This window comes from Artibeus jamaicensis, unplaced genomic scaffold (genome assembly GCF_021234435.1).
Source record: "Artibeus jamaicensis isolate MK-2021 breed Jamaican fruit bat unplaced genomic scaffold, CSHL_Jam_final contig_944, whole genome shotgun sequence".
NCBI classification, from domain to species: domain Eukaryota; kingdom Metazoa; phylum Chordata; class Mammalia; order Chiroptera; family Phyllostomidae; genus Artibeus; species Artibeus jamaicensis.
The window spans coordinates 25,852-32,314 of record NW_026522020.1 but is presented as its reverse complement, the minus strand read 5'-3'; the positions used below and the strand labels follow the sequence as shown (position 1 = coordinate 32,314).

Genomic DNA, 6,463 nt, shown 5'->3' with positions numbered 1-6,463 from the left:
AATTTAGAAATAGCCACCAAATTATATAGTTCTTATGGTTACTATTTCTTGCTTTGTGTATGCTATAAAATTGTGTCAGTAGTATAACTATTCCCCTATATATCACTGTTTCATGCAGGTGAATGTGTTTGTAACTACACTGTTTCAGCACCCCAGGTGCTATCAATATTCTCCATGTAATCATCTGTCTCGACTCTGATCCAAACTCAGAACCCCATGCTTAGAGCTGGCTGGCTAAGACCATTGTGTGCCAGGTTTCCTAAAAACAAAGCTGGTATAAAGTCTCTTAAATAAGTGATTTATTGTGAGAATTCTCTGAGGAGGAGGAGGGTAAGGGAAGCAGGGTTATCTCTTACTTTCTCTTCATGGAGGGGAAAATGAAGCAAGGACATGCTCACAGCTGGACAATATCTCTAGCTTGAGTACCTGGGGACACGGGAACATAAATCACTGTGCATCGTTGGTTCAACCTTGGGGCTGGGAACAAAACCCCCGGCTAAAAAGATATAGTGATTAGGTGAATCTGGCTCCATGTGGCTTGAAGCAATACACTGGAGAGAGGTGATATTAGCAGCCAATCCTAACAGAAGCAGGGAGATAAGAAATCTGCTTGACGATGGGATTTTCAGAGTTCCAACAGCATCCACTGCACCAGTGAACTGTTCTAATTTGTCTCCCGAATAGCAAAGATTTTTTTGTAATCCTTCATAAATTCTTCCTTTATTAAGTATAAATATATGTGCTGGAAAAAAGATAAAAATAATGACACTTATTATCATCGTCATTAGACACCTTGCAATTGAAAATGATCAGAACTCTTAAGCAGGTTAAGTTTATGAACATATGCAGCTAAGAGAAACTTTTGTTTCCTAAGAGCTTGGTTACTGCCTGTTGATTACACAGAAATGGGAAATCATTGCCACTCTTGAGGATGCTTACTCCTCAGGTTTGGGTTGTTTCTTTTGGTGAGAGTTAGAAAAGTAACAATCAAATATCAGAGATATTTAAGTACCGTCAGTGATCTTCCTTTCATGTTGTCACTTCTATTCCCCTTTGGTCATCCCTGTTAATTATATGGTGATTCACATGCAAAGGACTTTGCAGTTTGAGATTTCTTAGAGGTCTGATTGAGTATATTTGGGGATAGATAAGAGGAACAATGTGACTTTAGGATGCAGTCCCCTTTGTAGTTGTGGAGCAAGAAGGATGTGACTGTTTTCAATGGGCTCCTGACCTCTTTACAGAAGCTCTTAAGGTCCTGGGTTCTGGGTGCAAGGCCATGTTCTTATTCATTGTTTCTCTCTGAGGTGAGCTTAAATCTTTAATGTAAAAAACCACTCACTTCCTAAACTCTTGCTTGTAACAGACTCATCATAAAAAATGAGGGAAACTCTGAAAAATCCCAAGTCCCAGAAAGTTAGAGCAGAGGGATTCATGGAAAGAAAATGCAACAAAAGCATGAGAGCCACTTACCCTGGGGTCCCAAAAGAAATTGTCCATGGCCCACACAAAATCTTTGACTTGATGGTAATTTCCCTTAATTAGTTTCTTCTTGATTATGTCCAACTTCCTAAGTTTCCATACATATTGAGAAGCCTTTTTAACCTGGTGAGAAGCATCAATAGAAGAGTTAGTGACATAATACAATGTCTGTCTTCAGTGGTTTCCCATAAAATCCACCTTGCTGGATTTGATGAGATCTCAAATCCAGAAATTCAAGGTGAAGATAAAGGTGGCTCCTACTCTCCCTCCCAAAGGGTTTCAGATCACAAATCCCATGAGAGCCCATGTCAGGGTCAGGTAACAGCATGGCAACCTGTACTGATGGTTTTTTTCATGTTACTCACATAATTTTCACGTGGAATACTTGGAAAAACATCACTTTCTAAATGGTATAGACCTTTAAGAGGAGAAACTCACATTTCTGCAAAAGAAAGAGGCAGTGAATGAGAAATAGCTTGGAAAGAATGAGCCCATAGGCATGTCCAGACACACTCACATGACCATACCAGTCTTTTAGAAGTTTCCCCAAACTGGTATTGCTCTTGGACACTAACAGGCAATGACTTTTTTCCCCTTGCAATAGTTTCTGGTGAGTTTTCAGTGTGGCTGAGACAGGATCAGAAGACAAGACATTGTTTGGCACCCTCTTCCTCATCATGTGACTGATTGACTTCTTACATGTGAGCAGAAAGGAGAAAACTTGGGATCAAACCCAATTCACCAACTTCTCCTCAGGCCCCATCAGCTTCACCAGGACCTCAGATTCCCTGTAACACTGCAGACTTTGGGAAGAGTTCTCTATTTTGCAGAAGGTACAATTCCAACTGTTCCTGAGATGTCAGATATAAGTGAGAAAGAGAAAAGCCCAGAAACAGGCACCATCCCTACAGCTGCCACTGTTCACCTTTCAGGTGAATGGCAGGTAGATACCTGGTGGGAAAGAAGGGTACCCCTCCCCTGGTCTCCACTATAATCATTAATGACTTTCCTCCCAAAGAGGGTAGCTGTAGGGGATGAGCGGGTGGAGAATGGTGTTAGAATGAGTGATGGGATCTCTTCTCCCCATATGAACAGCTGGGAGCACAGGAGCCCTGACCACCAGGCTTGAGTGTCAGAGATGGGACCTTAACCCATGGGGACCTTAGGCATTCATCATCCATTTGGAAATGTGGGAAAATAAGGAAACCAGGTCATGTTTCCTTCCTTTTCTGAATAAGTGCAGAATACAAACCATTGGCATCACCCCTCTTGGAAACAGGCATCTATGCTGGCAAAGGACAGTAGCAATGTGTTGACAAAGGCCTCAGCCACCAGCTTCAGCCTCCCAGAGGAGAGAGGAGAACATTAACCTCTTGCTGCCAACGTCTTTTAAAAGCTCCCGGGATTATACTGCTGGACCCTGTACCTCCAGTCCTTCTCTGTCCCCATCAGGACACAAGGAGGAACCCTACAGGGGGAGTGTGTATGGCAGGAGGATTGGTCTATGAAAGGAGACAGGGGGTTACATCTCACAAACCTCTTAGTCTTTACAGGTGGGAGGTGACAGTCCCCATGAAAGAATCTGTAACAAGTACCACACCTGAAGAGCTTTCCTCCATCCTGGCAGATCTCACATTTGTCTGAGTCCCTCCCCTAGAAGATAAAACAATGTTCATATCCTCATGGATCCCTGATGACCAGGGCTGTGGAAATCTAGAACTCATGACATTTGTGGGAACCTTCAGGGACTCTTATGTGTTTCTCTGAGCTTTGAAGAGACAGCATAGACTAGTGGTTTCAGAAAAATTTGTGGTCTACAGTGAAGTTCAGGGGCAGGGCCTGTGTGACCAGACCAGAAAAGTTTTTCCTATAAAACCAGAGACCCTAACAGAGAAATACAGGCAACAAAACAAGAGGATGAATTCATGGGAATCTGAATCATCTTATTACCTTCCAGAAAAATCGAGTTTCTTAAACACAGTGATAAATCCTTATGCCTACACACAATGCCTGAAATAAATCATGGAAAGGTGGTATGTTGGGGAATCAATAAGGTGGAATAAACTTCCTGTTTTCTTGGCTGTAGGCTCCCCCTGAGTGGAAGGGCCTGGTAGGGATTTCTGCACTATGGATTCTGGGCCTGGAGGGTTTCTGGCCCTGTGACATTGCCTTTGGGTTGGGAAGACCATGGACACAAATGACCATGTCTTGCCAGGGAAGATGGAGCTCTTTGATTCTGGAAGCCTGAGGAAGATGCCCCAGGACTCAGGGTGGCATGTATGGTGTGGATCCTCCATCTCTGAGTGTCCAGAGAGTGTGGCAAGTGCTTTGTGCTGTAAACAGAACAGGGAGCTCTCTCCCAACCTACACACAATCAACCAAAACTGAATTTCTTACCAGTCTCAATATGTGTCCTTTAACCAGATTTAACTTCAACTGGAGAAGATAAAATTTGATAACATTTTCACCCAAATCTTGACTGTTAATCATTAAACTGAAGTAGATTTGTATAGAAGATGAGTTTGCAGTCATTTTATTGTTCATATTTTTCTTCTTCTTCTTAGATAAATTCCTTTAACATTTCATATAAGGGCTTGGTGATGACAAACTTCTTTAACTTGACCTTATCTGGGAAGCACTTTATTTGCCCTTTGATTCTAAATGAAAGCTTTGCTGGATAGAGCAATCTTGGATATAGACCCTTGCTTTCCATGACTTGAAATACTTCTTTCCAAGCCCCTTCTTGCCTGTAAAGTCTCTTTTGAGAAATCAGCTGACAGTCTGATGGGAACTCCTTTGTGGGTAACTGTTTCCTTTTCTCTTGCTGCTTCTAGCATTCTCTCCTTAATTTTAATCTTGGGTAATGTAATTATGATGTATCTTGGTGAGTTCCTCCTTGGGTCCTTCTTCTTTGGGACTCTCTGAGCTTCCTGCTCTTCCTGAAACTCTATTTAATTTGCCGGATAGGGGAAGTTCTCCCTTATTATTTGTTCAAATAAATTTTCCACTTGTTGCTTTTCCTCTTGTCCTTCTGGTACCCCTGTAATTCGGATGTTGGAATGTTTAAAGTTGTCCTGGGAGTTCCTAAGCCTTTCCTCACTTTTTTGATTTCTTGTTTCTTTATTCTTTTCTGGCTGGATGTTTCTTTCTTTCTTCTGGTCCACACTGTTGACTTGAGTTCCAGTTTTCTTCCCATAACTATTGGTTCCCTGTACATTTTTCTTTATTTCACTTAGCATAACCTTCATTTTTGCATCTAATTTGCCACCAAATTCAACCAATTCTGTGAGCATCCTGATTAGCAGTGTTTTGAACTGTGCATCTGATAGGTTGGCTATCTCTTTATCACTTAGTTGTATTTTTTCTGGAGCTTTGATCTGTTTTTTCACTTGGGCCATTTTTTTTTGTCTTGATGCACCTGTTACATAGTGAGGAGTGGAGCCTTAGGTGTTCACCAGGGTGGGGCAACCCTCATCTCTGGTTGGTGACACTGTATATGGGGAAGGGGTTTGAGTGGGAACAATGGCACTTGCTCTATTCTTTGATGGCTTTCAGTCACTTCCTCTACCACCCACCAGCATATTGGACCATTCTGGTGTTATATCTTGGGTCGGTGGGTTTGTGCATGTTCTAGGACCCTGTGGGTCTCTCCAAAGTATGCTGCTGTGAGGCTGGGAGTTTCTCAAATTGCCGTCTCAATCCCCACATTTATTTTCAGTCAGTGGTTTGAGGCTTTATTTCCCTGTGCTGGGACCCTGGGTTTTGCAGTCCCTAGTTACACCTGGTTTATCTGCACTTGAATGTAGGACCGCCTGGGCACCAGCTGCCACCTTGCTGGCCAACTGCAGCCTTGCCCACCCTGCTCAACAATCTGACATCTGGCTGGGTTCACTAGCTAGTGCCTTGCTGTGAGTCCTCTCTGCCAGGCTGCCAGACTTCGCCTCTCCCACTGGTCTGGATGAATGTGTCTTCTTTAACTCCTTGATTGTTGAACTTCCATACAATTTGATTTTCTCTCAGTTCTGGTTGTTTTTTGTTTTTAAATTGTTGTTGTCCTTTTGGTTGTTCAAGGAGGCACAGTGTGTCTACCTATGCCTCCATCTTGGACAGAAGTCTTGCTTGAGTTTCTATTAGTCATCTAGTAGCCAGAAATCACCTAGCTTGTGCCTAAGCCAGACTGCTGAATCATGTGGAGATGTAATTTGAATCATAACTCTTGAAATTTAAATCTATGCAGGTGGTACCAACCTCTGTCTTTCACCTCTACACCAGAATTATGACATTGCTTTTAACTTACTATTTTCAATAAAGAAAACTTCACTTTCAGAGCCTTCCATCTGGCCTTTCCTAGGAGTGTCATTCTTATTTCTTAGGTTAAGGAATGATAGGTTAAAAAACCAGGTTGGCCAACTGCTATGAGTGTCCTGACTGTACCTCTGGGAACTTGGGAAATGACTGCTGGATGGCTGAATGGATCCAGTGGACTCAGTGTTAGGTGAACATTACCTTACCTCCATAAGTGTACTCTAACAGGTGGTTTGGGTGCCCAAGTGTGAACTGAGACACTGTATTAATAACCTTGAAAATTTCTATATATTTTTTTTGTTTTGAATATGGTTGCTTGAATAAAATGGCCATAGGCCCCTTTGGCAAAGAACTCAGGGAATTACTATTGTGTACATTTGCATCCTCTTTTCTGATAAAAACTGCCCTCATTTCCAACAGTAGCTTGTGGAGAAAGGATTAGCTGAGGTCTGTAAAGTAGGCAAGGAATGCTGTCTTTTCTTTCAGGTAGTGCCTGAACCATCTGGTCATCTTTTAAAAATATCTTTTGGTGGAATATATGAAGCAATATCCTTTGGCTGCTCTGCCTTGCCTGTGAGAACATGATCCTCTAGGAGCTACTTCCTTAGACATTTATGGGTCAGGGTCCCTGGTTGTCATTCTAAGCTTGCTGCTCATTACAGAGATTACTCATCTT

The 6,463-nt window shown here is 42.3% G+C and overlaps 1 long non-coding RNA gene across 1 annotated transcript; it reads right to left on the bottom strand.

The window, feature by feature from the left end:
* Positions 1–289: 289 nt before the first annotated feature.
* LOC119054318 (uncharacterized) lies at positions 290–2,873 on the bottom strand. The gene is made up of 3 exons (XR_005083494.2): positions 1,848–2,873; positions 1,474–1,605; positions 290–742 (listed from the first exon to the last, which is right to left on the bottom strand). It is a non-coding gene; the product is annotated as an uncharacterized LOC119054318 (long non-coding RNA).
* Between the last annotated feature and the right edge of the window lie 3,590 nt (positions 2,874–6,463).